Source organism: Bubalus kerabau, chromosome 19 (genome assembly GCF_029407905.1).
Source record: "Bubalus kerabau isolate K-KA32 ecotype Philippines breed swamp buffalo chromosome 19, PCC_UOA_SB_1v2, whole genome shotgun sequence".
In the NCBI taxonomy this organism is placed as follows: Eukaryota; Metazoa; Chordata; class Mammalia; order Artiodactyla; family Bovidae; genus Bubalus; species Bubalus kerabau.
Window position 1 is genome coordinate 36,977,231 of NC_073642.1, and position 18,238 is coordinate 36,995,468.

Here is an 18,238-nt window from a genome sequence, read left to right on the forward strand (position 1 = left end):
TTGGAAAGTTCAGCAGTGGCCACAGGACTGGAAAAGGTCAGTTTTCATTCCAATCCCAAAGAAAGGCAATGCCAAAGAATGCTCAAACTACCACAAAATTGCACTCATCTCACATGCTAGTAAAGTAATGCTCAAAACTCTCCAAGCCAGGCTTCAGCAATACATGAACCGTGAACTTCCAGATGTTCAAGCTGGTTTTAGAAAAGGCAGAAGAACCAGAGATCAAATTGCCAACATCTACTGGATCATGGAAAAAGCAAGAGAGGTCCAGAAAAACATCAATTTCTGCTTTATTGACTATGTCAAAGCCTTTGACTGTGTGGATCACAATAAACTGTGGAAAATTCTTCAAGAGATGGGAGTACCAGACCACCTGACCTGCCTCTTGAGAAACCTATATACAGGTCAGGAAGCAACAGTTAGAACTGGGCATGGAACAACAGACTGGTTCCAAATAGGAAGAGGAGTACATCAAGGCTGTATATTGTCACCCTGCTTATTTAACTTTTATGCAGAGTACATCATGAGAAACGCTGGGCTGGAAGAAGCACAAGCTGGAATCAAGATTGCCAGGAGAAATATCAATAACCTCAGATATGCAGATGACACCACCCTTAAGGCAGAAAGTGAAGAGGAACTAAAAAGCTTCTTGATGAAAGTGAAAGAGGAGAGTGAAAAAGTTGGCTTAAAGCTCAACATTCAGAAAACTAAGACAATGGCATCTGGTCCCATCACTTTATGGGAAATAGATGGGCAAACAGTGGAAACAGTATCAGACTTTATTTTTGGGGGCTCCAAAATCACTGCAGATGGTGACTGCAGCCATGAAAGTAAAAGACTCTTTCTCCTTGGAAGAAAAGTTATGACCAACCTAGAGAGCATATTCAAAAGCAGAGACATTACTTTGCCAACAAAGGTTCATCTAGTCAAGGCTATGGTTTTTCCTGTGGTCATGTATGGATGTGAGAGTGGGACTGTGAAGAAAGCTGAGTGCCAAAGAATTGATGCTTTTGAACTGTGGCGTTGGAGAAAACTCTTGAGAGTCCCTTGGACTGCAAGGAGATCCAACCAGTCCATTCTGAAGGAGATCAGCCCTGGGATTTCTTTGGAAAGAATGATGCTAAAGCTGAAACTCCAGTACTTTGGCCACCTCATGTGAAGAGTTGACTCATTGGAAAAGACTCTGATACTGGGAGGGATTGGGGGCAGGAGGAGAAGGGGATGACAGAGGATGAGATGGCTGGATGGCATCATTGACTCAATGGACATGAGTCTGAGTGTACTCTGGGAGTTGGTGATGGACAGGGAGGCCTGGCGTGCTGCAATTCATGGGGTGGCCACGAATCAGACACGACTGAGCGACTGAACTGAACTGATAAATTCTCCATTTCTTCTTCACTTTGTACAAGCTTATAGAATATCTGAATACACACAATGTCAATTTTCCACCTTCTATTTCCCTGTATTAACCAGACATGGGGTGGGTGACGGAGGTGGGGGAGGGGTATGCTGACACAGCAAACAAAGAGAGTATCAAACATTACATGGAAAACTCAACTAGTAGAGAAATCAGGATAAGTCTGAGTCCCATAGATTCCATAATCTAATTGTTTTTTTTTTTGTTTTTTTCCTGATCTATGCTCTCTTCTGTCACTCTAATGCCACTGCCTCTTACTCCCCTGAAAATAAATTCACTGCCTCTAATCCCAACTCCTTTCAATTGTAAATCAGAGTGCTTTTTACAATGTAGAAACGTGACTATGCCCTTTGGCTACTCAAGGATGCTTTAAAGATTCTTAATATCTTTGGGATACAGTTCCAAATTCAGAAACAGAAAAGTTTCTGTGGTCTAGTCTCTGCTTTCTTTTCAGCCCATCCTTCCTCATAATCCTCTCAATTTCCTAACCGCACTGGACTACTTACAATTCCACAAATTCTGCACACTCTTTCCCAAGTCTGTCTTTACGTGTGTCCTTCCTGTTGACTTTAGCAGCATTTCTCCCTATGTGCCTTAACAGTAATTTCCTATTTTTCCTTCTCTTTCATATCTTCTCTGACTTTTGCCCTAAGAATCATTCTTCTACTGTGTTCCCACGCCATCCTCTGGGTACCTGTATAATGGGATTTACACTGCACTGTTTCTGTATCTGCCCCTCGTCACTAGATTTTTTCACATGTTCTTGAAGGTAGGTGCCAGGGGTCTATCTTTTGTATCTCTGGTATATAGCAGTGTGCCTGCCATAGAGAAGTCCCTCATTAGGTAAATAAATGAGACTTGATTATGCAACTTCCTTCCCATGTCAGAAAAATCTCTATTTTTGCACATTTGTATTTTGGGCTTTAAATGTTTGGAATATTGACTCAACTTCCCTTTTCACTTGCCTTTGGAAGTCAAACTAGGGCAGTTCCAGAAAGGACAGAAGGAATCTACAAAGCATCCCCGCCAACAATGATCACTTAACCAATCCAGAGGGCATCTACATGAAAGCCGAGTCACTGCCTTTAGTTTTCAGAAATCTGAATTACAACAGAAGGGTCTATGCACACTGAGAATTCTTACTTCTGACTATTAATAACACAGCAAAGGAATACAGGCAGAATTGTCATAGTTACATGCAAAATAACAACTTTAATTGGCAAAATTAAACTTCTAATAGCTGAAGCTCTATCAAGGTGGCTGAACTCCTTTTGGAGCAGAAGTGCCTTGGCGAATAGAAACCACATCTGATGTATTTTAAGGTCTTCTGTGACCATATGTGCCCCACTCACAGTGACAGATGGGTATTGGTGTTTTTTTCTCAACTGCACAAAAGCTAGCTGAAGCATATGCAAAACTCTTAATGGCATTAAAGTTTTGCCAATTAAAAACATGTTCAAGCATTTGATACAGTACTTGATATCATGTTTCACAAGTTCCATGCTGAATTTTAAATCATGATTTTTATTGCACTGTTTGTCAAGCTAGTGTGACAAAAACAATTATCACGTGGGTCATATTTTTAGCCCTTTTATCATTTTGGCACCTGTCAAATTTAATGATGAAAAAGCAGTAGAATCATTCAACAGTTATAGAAAAATTAAGTAATAAGTTACAAATGGTATACATAAACAGAAACCAGGTTTCATGTTTTCATTGTAATCTATACATGACTGAAGATAAACAAATTTGGGGGGGGGTGTAAAAACAGACCATTAGCAGGAAAGTACACCCCAACTGACTAGCCAAAGTTATTTATTTCTTAAACTAATCATGAAATTTAAAGAAATTTCTATTGGATGGGATAATTTTAAGATATTAAAACTCTGTTAAGATACTTTTGGGGTTTGTTTTATATTAATACTTCAAGGAAGTTTCAATTTGTCCCCACTCCTTGGGCAGGCTGTACATATGGTTCTCTCTCTGGATATTTGACTAAGATCTCAAGAAAGGTATTTTACCTTTTGATCATCCTGTGTCTTTACTATCCATGCACGTGAATTTAAAAGAATCCGTGGAATTTCTCCTCAAGGTAATGGAAATTTTCAAATGTGTCCACTTGCACATTTCAATACGTATGTTCGCTCTCTTATTAACTAACTTCATCAACTTCCCTTTGCTACCTTGCTCCCTCTTTTGCAATCACCTCAAGAAGACATTAAGGGGAGGAGGAAAAAGGAGAGAAAACACAAATCAGTAAGAAAGATCCAAAATGAGTCAGCATATGATTATTTTTAATTCCCTCCAGAATCAATCAGGCAAATTTATGGAAGCAATTTTTGGAGTTAATTTAATTGAGGCAATGTCATAGCCAGAGAGGTGAAGACACTTGCCTAAAGCCTCAGAGTCAACTGACAGATCACAAATTAGAACTCCCATCTTCTGACTCTTGCAGGGGAAACAGTGCCTTTTCTATGACACTGCCGAGCCCTGCACTGCCTGACAGACACGGCTGCTCTGCCTTCCAAATGAAATCATCAGTTTCTACACCAATATACAAGGCCTATGTGTTCCACGGGCAAGGATAATCCGGATGGTAAAAATCAAAAAGCCATATAAGATCGACAATGTTAACAGTAAGAAAAGACCATGAAGGTCTCAGGTGAGAAAAAGATTGAACATTTCAGACTGGAACATTACCCTCTTCTCTGAGAGGGTATGGTAATATTAACATTTAGTAGGAGCGGTCAAGTAACTATCTTCCAAAATCCCTGTTTACGACCAAGATGAGGCATGCGCAGTGGCAATATTCTTATTGGACAGAGATTGAAAGGGTAGAAAAGTCAAGTGTCCGCCAGCCTCATTTCCAGTTTTGAAGGCAACTGGAGCTCAGCAACCCGCTCCTGTTCCCCAATGCACATCACTGAGTCGGGAGACTGGAGTTTTATAGAGACCAAGAGAAATTTTCATTCCGCTCAAGCGTGGAAATGTCGCCAAAATCTGAAAGCCTTAACTCTGCAGGAATGAGAGAACAGTTGGCTCCTGCATCTGAAGTAGGCTCTGGCAGTGGTGTTGCGTGTAGCTAGGTCGCATTTTGCAAAATAGAAGCCATTATCTTTAGCATATCAACCAGACAAAATTAAATTGTAATTACATGGAGACATCCAAAAGCAAGCTATTTTGTCTTCAGTTAAATTCAAAGAAGTGTAATCGAGATTACCAATTTGAAAAGAAGTTTAGACAAGCAATAAACGTGGCTAGAAGAAACATAGAATTAGACATTTTAAAAACCACCAGCCTGAATTTTAATGACTGGCAAATAATATTTCAGAAACCCAAGTACTGTACTACAGTACATTTTTCCAGCTTTAGATGTTGAGAAAGGGATGTGAATTTTCTTGAGGTTTCACTGATTTATTAACCAAATTCTTTCATTAATAGATTTTCATTTGCTCTTGAAGAAGTAAATATAAAGGTACTCATACTCATAAAATGTTGTAAAGAGCTCATACACTGTTAGAAAATTGCTTACCCAAAGAAATAGATTAATGCCATTTTATTCTGCAGTTTTCTTTAATATGAGAATTAGGCCTCTGTTGAGAGAGAATATTTTTAGAATAGATAAAAACCAAATCAGTCACTGTGGAGACTTTGAAAGAATAATGTGTATCTATTTAAGATGACCAAGAGGAAAAGGTAAAGAAAAGGTCATGCACCAGGGCACTGCCCAATAATCAAATCCTTCCTTTGGGTACTTTAGTGGTTTTTTGTTTTACAACCCCTTGATTAGATTCTGATCAAAGGAATTAATAGCCAGTTAGCTTTGCAAACCTTCGTCTAAAATTTTGACCTAGCAGACTTGAAAGCAAACTGCAAATGAGTTTTAAAAATTTCACCTTTCAGTGATATCTGATGACGTGGTCGTACTGGCCAAGCTGAAAGGAGAATCAGCAATTCCCCTTCAGAGCAAACCTTTGTACTCCTTTCATCTCTAAAGATGAGAAATCTGGCTCCTTCTCAAGGTGTGTTACCACAGTGGGTTTTGATGGGAAAGCATTTTCATGAACCTTCTCTCCAAAGTCTGGTTAAGTATGTGTAACTTATACACACATACATATACTTCTTAGGAGAAAGACAGAAGTTAAACAACTAGGCAAATTATATAACTAATCATACTGAATAAATTGATTTTGAAAAAAATTAAATCGGGGACCACAGAAAGATACAAAAGGGATTTTAAGCATCACTTTAGTCAATTCGTGGCTAATGTTAACTTTATATCCACAAGAAATCTATTTCCTCACATATTTATTTGAGTGTAAATGTCACAAAGAAGGTAATAGAATACATTCATTCAACAATATAATGACAAGGTTCCCCCCCACCCCCTGCCCGGGTCAGGTGCCATTCAACCTCTGCCCATAACACCGAGAAATCTTTCATGTTCAACTGTACAAATGAGGAATTTGAATATAGTATTACCTTTAAAGAGCTTCAAATTCCAAGAATAATGCCTCCCTTTTTGTCACTTACGTTATATATACTTGGCACTATCTTGAAGATCCAGGCACTGTTTGCCTTGTAGATAAATAACCCCAATCTCCCCTTGACTGACCTTTTATAATTCATGCTTGCATCTTTCCAACAATTTGTTCCTTGATTCCCATTTGCCCTCCATAGCAAATCCAAGTTATTGAATGCAGCCAAAAGGCCCTCCATTTATCACCTCTACCAGGTCAATCTGAGAGTGTGACAATCTATAATGGTTCCTGTAAATAAATAGAAAGCGAACATGTGAAAGAGATAAGGCAGCTGCCGAACCTGGCCAATGTCCAAGACAGTAAGTGGTTTAGTCGGAAAGAGAAACTTGGGTTCAAGAGCATCCTCTAGGTACAAAAAGAAAGAAAAGGTGGTGTATGCATGTCAGTTCACCCTGAATATCAGTGCCTTGCTGAAAATAAACCAAGCATGGGACTAAAAGCAGCTGGCTTTTTTATTTTTATTTTTTAATCTTATTTATAAACCCATCAAATGGCTTAACTAACAAATGCACCAACTCATTCTCTGGCCTGGATTTGGGTTATACTTGGCCTTGACAAATATTGTCCAGATGTTGGCTAAATTGTGTCTGCTTTCAACAGAAGGTCAATAAACTGAGAAAACTGGCTTTGTGTTTCCTACAAATTTATTGATCCAAATCCTAGAAATGAAATTAAACCACAGTAGGGATAACCAGGACTTGAGATAGGAAGAAGGAGCCAAATGTTTTTATCCTGTTTCCTCCAAGCATAACTATAATTTGTCCACAAATTAATTTACATTTTGGAGAGGGCCAATGGTTGTTAAATAAAAGAAGAGGAAGAGAAAAGTGATGATGGGAAAGTTAAGGAGAGAAGAGGACAAAAGAAAGAAGGATGAGAGACCAAGAAAAGTACAGGATGCGAGACCAAGCTAAAACACGCTGAGTAGTGTGAGTGGTTACACTACCCTGAAAACAAATACACAGAATCCCCGCCACTCCTTTCTCACCCGTTTGCACATGTACCATTCCTAAAATTTCAGGGCTACTATAAATGTAAGTATCAATAAGATGGTGTGCACACATCTGTGCTTCATTTTCATAACCCCTCTACCAACGATCAGATGTTTTTCTCACTTAAGATCCTAATGCTTATTATTTCAAAACCAAGTCAGTGAGCCAGAGAGCTCTTGCCTCACAAGACATCTTTTGATGTCATGTGATCATCTTTAAAGCTATTTGAACTCTTTCCGGTCATCAGGAAGTTATTCGATATAAACATCTTACTATAGTGAATGGAATTTTACAAAGAGAAATGTGTCATCATGGCATAAATAGGACACTAACAGCATTTGATTTGCCTGGAATTTGTTTTTTTTTTTAATCCTAAAATATACACACAAATGAAAAAAGCATTCAAATTATTCAGAGATAATCACATTTTATGGTGGTTCCCACAATATAAAGTATATAGCTTTATGTCGTGCCAACCTTAGAGAGATGTGTGATGGGTAAGGAAATAAAAGTATTATTTTATGCTTGATTTATTTGCAGATCAGTCTACCACAAATTTAATTATCCAGGAAAGAGGCTGAAACCAGAAAAAAATGACGAATTAAACCTTTCAGCTCAAAGGAAAGATGTAAAATGTAAGATTTTACTTATAAGAAAGTTTTGAAGCCAAGACATTGTATTCACTTAGAATAGCTTGAAACAAATGGCAGCCAATGGGAAACAGGAAAACACACACTGATAGTAAGATAAATGGCTGTTGAAAGAAGAGACCATAGGGAAAAAAGGAATACAACAGTGCTCTGGCATCATTTGGAGCTGAGGAAGATAACCTAGGGAGTCGTATTAGTGTCTGAAGGCCTTGCTAAATTATAATTCAGCATATTTTTAGCACATTTTGACAACATTGGAGGATGAAGAAAATATTTAGTATTATTAATATCAATGAGACAAAAAGCAATATATTTTGTAAAAAACTTTATCAAAAACTATTAAAATATACTGCTGATGCTTAAATGGGTGAAAATAATGAATGGATATGTAAGAAAAAGAAATGAAAAGAATAACCAATCAGATGTTAGAGGATTATTGGGCATCAGATTAGATGGATAAATCCATGAATGCCAATGTATTTCTTCATTTCTTTCACCGTGGAGAGAACATCTTAATGGAGGTAATTTAGGTACGATATTATTGTGTGTATAAGGCAGTCATTAAGTCCATAGTGAAGATCTTAAAAAGGAAGTTGGGCAGAGAATGTACTTTATCCTACTGAAGACCAGTGATTGGCCCTTCCACAATGGAAGGGACTCTTGTTTGGAAATAATAGTGGGCTGGGCTGGAAGGAGGGAGGGAAGGAGTGGTAGCATGAAACCAGAAAGGTAAGTCGAGATAAGGCCTTGCAGGGCCTTATAGGCATCTTAAGAATGTATATTCTAGATCTTCTAAGCAGAAGGAATCCACAAAAGTGTTTTGAACAGGGGCATGAACATGACTACACTTGTGTTTCTAAAATGTCCCTCTGAAAGTAGACTAAGAAGGGATGTGGATCCTGGGAAAGTCTAGGAGCAAGGTGATAAGTTATGGTGGTTAACAGAGTGATGATATGTGGAGATGAAGGATTGTGTAATGAGGTGTAAGTACAGAGGGAAGTAAGACGATGATGAGTTCTGGGGGGCTAAGTGATGCATTAAGACAGTGAGTATGGAAATAAAGTGGAGACTATGAGCTTAGTTTTGGACACGATGAGTTTGAGGAAGGTTAAGGCATCTATGAACTAATGTATGCTGGTGGACATACAAGTCTAGAGCTTAGAGGATGGGTGTGGGCTATTTATATAATGTGTTCTAGATAGAGAACCATGGAAATACTGCTTATGGATCTGTTTAAGAAGATAACTTTCCCTTTGCACAATAACACAGGTATATCCCAATATTATGAAATGAATATTTATGATCCCCCCCAAATTCATAATTAGTGCCCTTAGAGAGCTCTCTTGCCCTCTCTCCACCACATAAGGATACAAGAACGTAAAGGCAGTCTACAACCCAATAGAGAGTTTTCACCAGAACCTGACCACGCAGGACTCTGATAAAGGACTTCCAACCTCTAGAGTTATAAGAAATAATTTTTTTATTGTTTATGATATGGTACTTCGCTATTGTAGCCTGAACTAAGAAACCCAATAGAGGTTTCAATATTTTAGGAGTCTGCTGAGAACTAGTGCCAGCTGTTACATAGAGCAATCAGAAAATCCTCTAAACTGAAATTTAAAAACCCTGATAAAGCTTTAGGTAAAATTGTAATTGGGCAGGTATATACCTCTGAGCAACTTGATAAAGTTTTTTTTTTTGTTTTTTTTTTTGTATGGGCCCTGTCCCTTACTACCCAATAAGCTAAGAAGTACTTATCCTTAATGTATATTAATACAAGAAAGTCAGGCTTCATATAACTTTCTAAAGTGGATGACAAACTTCAGCTTCCTTTTGCAGAAATTCCATTGGGTCCTCATCTTTTCAGGCAGCAATTTTTGAGTGCTTGTTGGGTACCATGACTAAAACAGGCATGGTTCTGCTCCCCTGAAGCTTATATTCTGCTTTTTACACACTAGGAACAAAGTGCATGTCCCATTCTCTGAGAATGCAGACTTTCTTGTATTGATATACATTAAGAATAGTAATTCTTAGCTTGTTGGGCAGTATGGGAATGGGTCCAAATAGATTTAAAAAAAAATCTACACCAAGTTGCTCATAGGTCTATAACCATCCAATTACAATTACACCTAAAGCTTCATCAGAGTGAAGGTTTACCTAAAACTTCGCCTAAAGTTTCACCAAAAACTTTCAATTTTAGAGGATTTTCTGATTGCTTTATGAAGGACAGGGAAGCCTGGTGGGCTACAGTCCAAGGGGTTGCAAAGAGTCAGACACGACCTTAGCGACTGAATAGCAAAAGCAACAACATGAAGACTTCTGGAAAATATTTCCTTTCCTTTAGGAGATACCAGTAAAAAGTATCTGCTTTTTATATCTCTAGAAAATGTCTGTCTTTGACATCAAATGCTGCTGCATCTATCAAGCTGTAAGTCTCAAGATGGTGACACAGGAAGGAGGTTGAATTAAAAGAACCACAGAGAAGCAGAGCTTGGAGCCTCTACCCATGTAAGCTTCCCATGTGAGATGATAACTTCCTTATTGCTCAGGCCAAGTTGAGTTAAGATACCCTGTTATTCATAGTCTTAGACATTCTAACTTACAAAATACCACTCCCACTTGAAAATAACATGCTGCTAGGCCTGATTAACTGGGTGAATATGTCAGATGGCATCCAATTTATACAACTTATATCCCTGTTTTGAAGAGAATATTCTAATATCCTTCAAACTATTAAAACCAAGGAGCCACGATCAACTAGCAAGGTATCAGCACCCTGTGTTTTGTCAGACTTACCTCTTCTCGTTTTCATCATTCTAGACACATAATTTACCAAGACAGATGAATTCAATTTTTGCCCTTCAGAGATGATCAACATTAGCATCATTATTACAGTAAACTTGTATCATGTGCAATAGTAGGATGTGTTAGGGGAGTCAAGGACTTCATTAATTACATTGTGTCATAGACTCCATTACGAAGTTGACTTCTCCCTGGAAAGCACAATAATAGTATTAATCTACCCTGCCAAGTGAAGGCAAACTTTTAGGATTGATGGATACAAACAAAACTGTGCTCAGTTCAGTTGCTCAGTCATGTCCAACCCTTTGCGACCCCATGGACTGCAGCATACCAGGCTTCCCTGTCCTGGAGTTTGCTCAAACTCATGTCCATCGAGTCGGTGATACCAACCATCTCATCCTCTGTCGTCCCCTTCTCCTGCCTTCAAACTTTCCCAGCATCAGGGTTTTTTCACATGAGTCAGTTCTTCGCATCAGGTGGCCAAAGTATTGGAGTTTCAGCTTCAGCATCAGTCCTTCCAATGAATATTCAGGACTGATCTCCTTTAGGATGGACTGGTTGGATCTCCTTGCAGTCCAAAGGACTCTCAAGAGTCTTCTCCAACACCACAGTTCAAAAGCATCAATTCTTCGGCACTCAGCTTTCTTTATAGTCCAACTCTCACAACCATACATGACCACTGGAAAAACCATAGCCTTGACTAGATGGACCTTTGTTGGCAAAGTAATGTCTCTGCTTTTCAATATGCTGTCTAGGTTGGTCATAACTTTCCTTCCAAGGACTAAGCCTCTTTTAATTTCATGGCTGTAATCACCATCTGCAGTGATTTTGGAGCCCAGAAAAATAAAGTCAGCCACTGTTTCCACAGTTTCCCCATCTATTTGCCATGAAGTGATGGGACTGTATGCCATGATCTTAGTTTTCTGAATGTTGAGCTTTAAGCCAACTTTTTCACTCTCCTCTTTCACTTTGTGTACTAGCCAACATGAATTGAACAGGAAGGTGATAGAAACACCATATGCAATAGATTGATTTTTTACATAATAGTCCTGATACTCCATCCCACCCTGTATCTATCCTCTTCCTTTGCCATATGACTTTATAATTCTAACTAGAAGTATATAGTCTTTTTTTTTCCCCACCCCATGGATCTGGAATGCTCTTGTGAATTACTTTGGCCAGTAGAATGTGGTGGAAGTGATGGTGTCCCAGCTTTGGACATAGATTTCAAGAGACCTTGTGTGTTCTGCTTACTTTCTCTCTTGGTCTTTTCCAAGAAAATATGCCTGCATTAGTCAACTTGAGGATGAGGTAACACAGAACAGAGTTGAGTTTCCCCAGTCATCTCAGGTTAGGCTTTCCTAGATTAGTCAGCAGCCATGCCACCCAGACATGTGAGTGACCTTAGCCCGAATTAACAGAGTCACCTAGTTGATCCAAGTGCATGTTCAGTCGCTCAGTCTTGTCTGACTCTTTGTAATCCCATGGACTGTAGCCCGCCAGGCTCCTCTGTCCATGGAATTTTGCAGGCAAGAATACTGGAGTGGATTGCCATTTCCTCCTCTGGGAGATCTTCCCAGCTCAGGGGTCGAAACCACATCTCCTGCATTGTAGGTAGATTCTTTACAGCTGAGCTATCAGGAAAACCCAGCTGATCCACATGTTTTCTTAAATAATACGAGTTAACATCAACTGAGTTAAATAAATTATTTTTTATCTAAAGAAATTATTGTTACCTGACACTGAGGTTTTGTGGTTATTTATTATATTGCTTTATTTTTGTAAATATTTAACTGATACAACATGCATTCATTTCTAAGGTCTTTCATTAGCAGAAATTAGAAATCAGCAGCAATTTCTACAATGCTCTAGGTTTTTTGTTTTGTCTTGTTTTATGCTTTTTAATGCAGCATTCAACTTGTTAAGAATGGAGATTTCAGAGATCATTCATTTGACTCTTACCACCATGTTAGCCCTTATCTTAAAAGTCAAGGAGTTGTGGGTAATAGGAGGATTCTGGCAGCTGCCAAAAATTCCAATTCTAAACCTCCACTAAAATGCAGACCATATATGGCCTACTACCTACTGATTTTGGCAAAGACACCACAACTCAATATGTCTATCACTAAACTCATAATATTTTCAGTAGACTTATTTCTCATTCCTTATTCACTATTTCAATAACTCACTACCATTTGCTCAAGCCTGAAAGGGATGTTGAATTCCTTTCTCTCTCTACCTCCAAATATAACCAATCACAGAATATTGTAGATTATACATAAAAATATCAAGAATCCATCCACTTCTCTCCACGTTGGTTGCACTGCCCTGTTCCAAACAACTTTATTTGATCTACTATAAGCCAACTTAAGCAAATAGATAACTCATTGAAGTATATGGTCACCTCCTCAAATCAAAAGCAAAGCTTCAAATTCTGGCTGAGAAATGGCAAGAGCCAGAGCAGCTCTGGAGATTTAGTAACTAGCATTGGTGAAAAATCTGTGGTTTTGGATCATTTATTTCAATGCATTTGTTTCAACTCTGGTCACTCAATTCAAGATCTAAAGCCAAGATGGAAAGCCTGATCAGTTTAGCTTGGGTCATATGCCACCCTTATCTAAGGTAATACAAGGCACCTTACCTGACTATCCCCCTCAAAAGGAAATCAAGGTGCTGTTAACCAAAGAACAAGAGACTGAGTGTTGCATGGCAAGAACAGTGTTGTCAACTCCTCTGGCATACCTGATTTCTCTCAAATATTCCTATTTTAATTGTCAAAATCTCTTGTAATCTGTGTTTAAACCTTTATCATGGAAACTGGCACTTCTAGGAAATTAATTACAATTTGAAATCTTCTAAGATGATGTTCTGACCTTATCTTTAAGCAGCTTCAGCATGTTGGCTGCAGAAAGAAGTCTTCCTGCATCTAGGTTACATAAAGACTCTGTTTCTGAATACACATAATCAGGTATTCTAAGACTAAGCTTTATTCATGTGCTTCCCCATCCTCTCCATAGTTTGCCTCATGAGAACATTTTCCTCTGTATATCATGGATTATTATTTTCCCATCCTGGAATATGGAAGCATGTCTCATTGTTCCCATAGACCCGATCATCAAATCTCTATGTCCCACATTCTTTTGCAGGTAACTGTTTTTTATTGAAGGTGGTGAAAATTTGTGTTGCAAGAAATGAAAACACAATTCACAACTAGCTCAAATAAAGATGTAGCATACATTTCTGGATGTAGGTATTGGAGAAAAGGAGGTTATTGTAGACAGGGATGTAAGATTTCTCATGGAAATACAGAAAATGCTGAGTACTCAGAGTTCTGGAAGTGAGCATCAAGGCAGCCTAGTGGGCCTTAGCAGCAAGAATTCATAGCCTCTCATTCTTGTGCTTCACTATTAATTTATCTCAGATGTTTCACAAATATCAGCTAATTTGCAAAAAAATTGAAGTCGTTCTTGTCCCATTCCAAGTTTCTTGAAATTTGGTTCAGGGTTTTTTGTTTTTATTTTTGTTTTGTATTTTTCCCTCTAGAGAGATGTACAATGTAGAGATAGACTACTTCAGGCCCTGTATCTATACATAACTTAGTCCATAGGATGTGAACCAGAGGGAAAAACCCTTCTGGGTAGATGCAGCTATGATGGACCATACAGATTGCCTTTTTCATGGCCACGCCCTTCATTTCCTTGCTCATAGAATTAATGCACCTAAGAGTTGCTTGGGAGTATTGATTGGGTTAGATCAATCAGTGTACTTTACCAGTAGCTAGCTTGGGCATATGACTCAATTCTGCCCAATAAGATGTAAGGTTCAAGCTGGATTTAGAAAAAGCAGAGGAACCAGAGATCAAATTACCAACACCCATTGGATCACTGAAAAAGCAAGAGTTCTGGAAAAACATGTATTTCTGCTTTATTGAAAGCCTTTGACTGTGTGGATCACAATAAACTGTGGAAAATTCTGAAAGAGATGGAAATACCAGACCACCTGACCTGCCTCCTGAGAAATCTGTATGCAGGTGAAGAAGCAACAGTTAGAACTGGACATGGAATAACAGACTGGTTCCAAATAAGGAAAGGAGTATGTCAAGGCCGTATATTGTCATCCTGCTTATTTAACTTATATGCAGAGTACATCATGAGAAATGCTGGGCTGGATGAAGCACAAGCTGGAATCAAGATTTCAGAGAGAAATATCAGTAACCTCAGATACGCAGATGACACCACCCTTATGGCAGAAAGTGAAGAAGAACTAAAGAGCCTCTAGATGAAAGTGAAAGAGGAAAGTGAAAATGTTAGCTTAAAACTCAACATTCAGAAAATTAAAGACAATGGCATCTGGTCCCATCACTTCATGGCAAATAGATGGGGAAACAATGGAAAAAGTGACAGACTTTATTTTCTTGGGCTCCAAAATCACTGCAGATGGTGACTGCAGCCATGAAATTAAAAGACTCTTGCTCCTTGGAAGAAAAACTATGACAAATCTAGACAGCATATTAAAAAGCAGAGACTTTACTTTGCCTAGACAAACAAAGTTCTGTCTAGTCAAAGCTATGGTTTTTCCAGTAGTCATATATGGATGTGAGAGTTGGGCTATAAATAAAGCTGAACACCAAAGAATTGATGCTTTTGAACTGTGGTATTGGAGAAGAATCTTGAGAGTCCCTTGGACTGCAAGGAGATCCAACCAGTCCATCCTAAAGGAAATCAGTCCTGAATATTTGTTGGAAGGACTAATGCTGAAGCTGAAGCTCCAATATTTTGGCCACCTGATGCAAAGAGCTGACTCATTGGAAAAGATCCTGATGCTGGGAAAAATTGAAGGCGGGAGGAGAAGGGGATGACAGAGGATGTGAGATGGTTGGATGGCATCACTGACTCAATGGACATGGACATGAGTTTGAGCAAGGTCCAGGAGTTGGTGATGGGCAGGGAGGGCTGGCGAGCTACAGTCCATGGGGTCCTAAAGAGTTGGACACAACTGAGCGACTGAACTGAACTGAAGATGTAAGGGAAGTCTGCTGAGACAGTTCTGGGGAATATTTTCTTCTGCAATACAAGGAGATCTTAGGAAAAATCTCTCTCTATTCTTTCACTAGATGTTTCCCAGAACTGCAAGATCTATGACCACAAGGGGACAACTCTAAAGACTAAAATGATTCCTGGTTGTGTTAGAGAGAGTTTGATCTATGATGATCTGGTTGATTTAGTAGCTTAATTGGCAAGTGTCCTACAAGGACACTTCTTATTATATAAGGTAATGATCTCTATATTAAGCTACTTTTAATTGAATATTCTGCTACTTGTAATTGAAAGATCCTGTTTCAATTTTCAACAGGATTTCTGTTTTCTGGGGACATGGGTAGGAACTATACCCCAAAATATGTAAAATTAGAAGGATAGAGCATGGTACTTAGTTGTATATCTACCTAATTATGACTATTTCTACCTTTTTTTGGAGATGTATGAATGCCAACATTTTAGATCCTTTAATAGAGACCCCTGAGTGATTAAACCATTGACTTAAATGACAATATTCAAGAAGCTATTAAACATAATTATTCATGTCTTCTAAAACCTAATCCCTAGCCTTAACCTTCATTTTTCTTTCTTGTTTTCTTTACCACTATAAATGAAGGATATGTTCTGACTGTGAGATCCTTTAAAATCTGAACATAGTAAATATTAGATAAAAGTAAATTCTGCTATGGCCTTTCTTATTTTTCCCAATAGCCTTTGTGAAAGTCACTTAGTCATGTCTGACTCTTTGTGACCACATGGACTGTAGCCTTCCAGGCTCATTTGGCCATGGAATTCTCCAGGCAAGAATACTAGAGTGGGTGGCCGTTCCCTTCACCAGGGAATCTTCCCGACCCAGAGACCGAACCCAGGTCTCCCGTCGAACCCAGTTCTCCCATATTGCAAGTGGATTCTTCACTAGCTGAGCTACCAGGGAAGCCCAAAAGTGAAAGTCACTCAGTTATGTCCGACTCTTTGCGACCCCATGGACTGTAGCCTGCCAGACTCCTCTGTCCATGGAATTCTCCAGGCAAGAATACTAGAGAATAGTCATTCCCTTCTCCAGGGGATCTTCCCAACCCGCAGATCAACCCAAGTCTCCTGCATTATAGGCAGATTCTTTACCATATGAGCCACCAGGGACGCCTTTGGGGTTGCCTATATTTAGTTTCCAGAGTTTAGATGCTAGTAGGAATCAGGAACATTGTTTTACGAGAAAATTCTTACAGAAATAAAATAAGGTTGTTATGTCCTTTCAAAATGGCTACCTTCAAGACAGTATCTCAACATTTTGCTTGGAGTTATAGTGATTTTTAAACTGTAAATTTTTTAAATCATGAAAATTAGAAAACATTGACTATTTCTACCTTTTAAATGGAGTTGCTATTTAGTAGCTAAATTATATCTGACTCTTTTGTGACCCCATGGACTGTAGCCCACCAGGCTCCTCTGTCCATGGAATTTTACAGGCAAGAATACTAGAATGGGTTGCCATTTCCTTCTCCAAATAATGAAGGAAAACATCACTGAAAAAAATAGTGACTTTGCTGAAGTAATGCAAGTTAATAAAAATTCTAGCATCTCTTTATATTTTAATGTTTTGCAGTGATTTTTTTCTTAACTACTGTGTAGTCATGTAGAATTTGCAGATGAGTCCTATCATTTTTATTACTCAATTCCTTTATCAGGATTAAGGGAGTTATAAATATATTTTGAGTCTCTAATTTTTATTTATTTTTTCTAATTTTCCCATTCCTTCTACCTTCCCACCACTCCCACATATTGCTATTTACAAGAAAGATATTTTTTAATATACATGAATTTATTTGTGAAGGGCAATTTTTTCAACCAAATATATCCTCTGCTGAGGCAGAGTTATCACCATCACTTAGACAGTTTATTTATTTAGAACTAGGTCCATGAATGGATGACCGAAACCAAGTGCCCTGAGGTTAAAAGTCCACTATATAGTTTGACTATGTTTTTTGCTAATATTGATAGTCTCACCTGTTACTACAAATAAATAGAAAACTAGTTAAAGCACCATATTAAAGAGTTGCTTTTTCTATTTAACCAAAGAAAAGCAAATAAATAGGTACAACTCAAAGAAAGCCAGGGTTATAATTGAATCTCCTGTATATAGAATAAAACATGAAAGAAAGACTGTATCTGTGGGAAATGGAATTAGAAAATTCCCACTTACTAGCCTAATATGCTCCAGCTAAGCATGCAAATTACTTAGACCCACAGGTGAAGAAAATATCACTTTTAAGAAATGAAAACTGCAGGCCAATAGTACACATGAACATGAAGTCCAAGTTTATTATATCTGCCTGATAGGGTTGTACAGACATCTCTGGTATCTATCACATATCTATTCTTCCCTGTTTATTAAGAGGATGCCTGTTCTCTGGTGGCTCAGAGGTTAAAGCGTCTGCCTGCAATGCAGGAGACCTGGGTTAAAACCCTGGGTCGGGAAGATCCCCTGGAGAAGGAAATGGCAACCCACGCCAGTATTCTTGCCTGGAGAATCCCATGGACGGAGGAGCCTGGTGGGCTATAGTCCATGGGGTCACAGAGTCAGACATGACTGAGCGAGTGGCTTGACTTGACTTATGTTACTGGGGTTGAGGATAACCCCAGTTAAATTGTATATTTGGTGGTAGTGTGGGGTTGGGAAGGTGATTGTCTTGCACCTAGGTGTGGTTACTTGAAGAGTTCTGGCTGATTATCTGTGGTCTGATGTCTCTGAAGGCTTTTAGATGGCAAACGAATATACTTTCTTTTCCCTTCCACTATCCCT

General features: G+C 38.6%; 1 long non-coding RNA gene across 3 annotated transcripts in view; it reads right to left on the reverse strand.

Annotated features, from left to right (window-relative positions):
• Nucleotides 1–18,238, reverse strand: part of LOC129634029 (uncharacterized) — a 130,190-nt gene that overhangs the window by 2,075 nt on the left and 109,877 nt on the right. Inside the window, exons 2-5 of one of the 3 annotated variants that reach the window (XR_008705380.1) lie at nucleotides 10,397–10,593; nucleotides 6,033–6,186; nucleotides 4,950–5,010; nucleotides 3,454–3,623 (exon numbers count right to left, since the gene is read on the reverse strand). This is a non-coding gene — a long non-coding RNA (uncharacterized LOC129634029). Of the gene's footprint in view, nucleotides 1–3,453; nucleotides 3,624–4,949; nucleotides 5,011–6,032; nucleotides 6,187–10,396; nucleotides 10,594–18,238 lie in introns of those variants that run through there. The other 2 variants (XR_008705379.1, XR_008705378.1) reach the window with 2 other exon arrangements.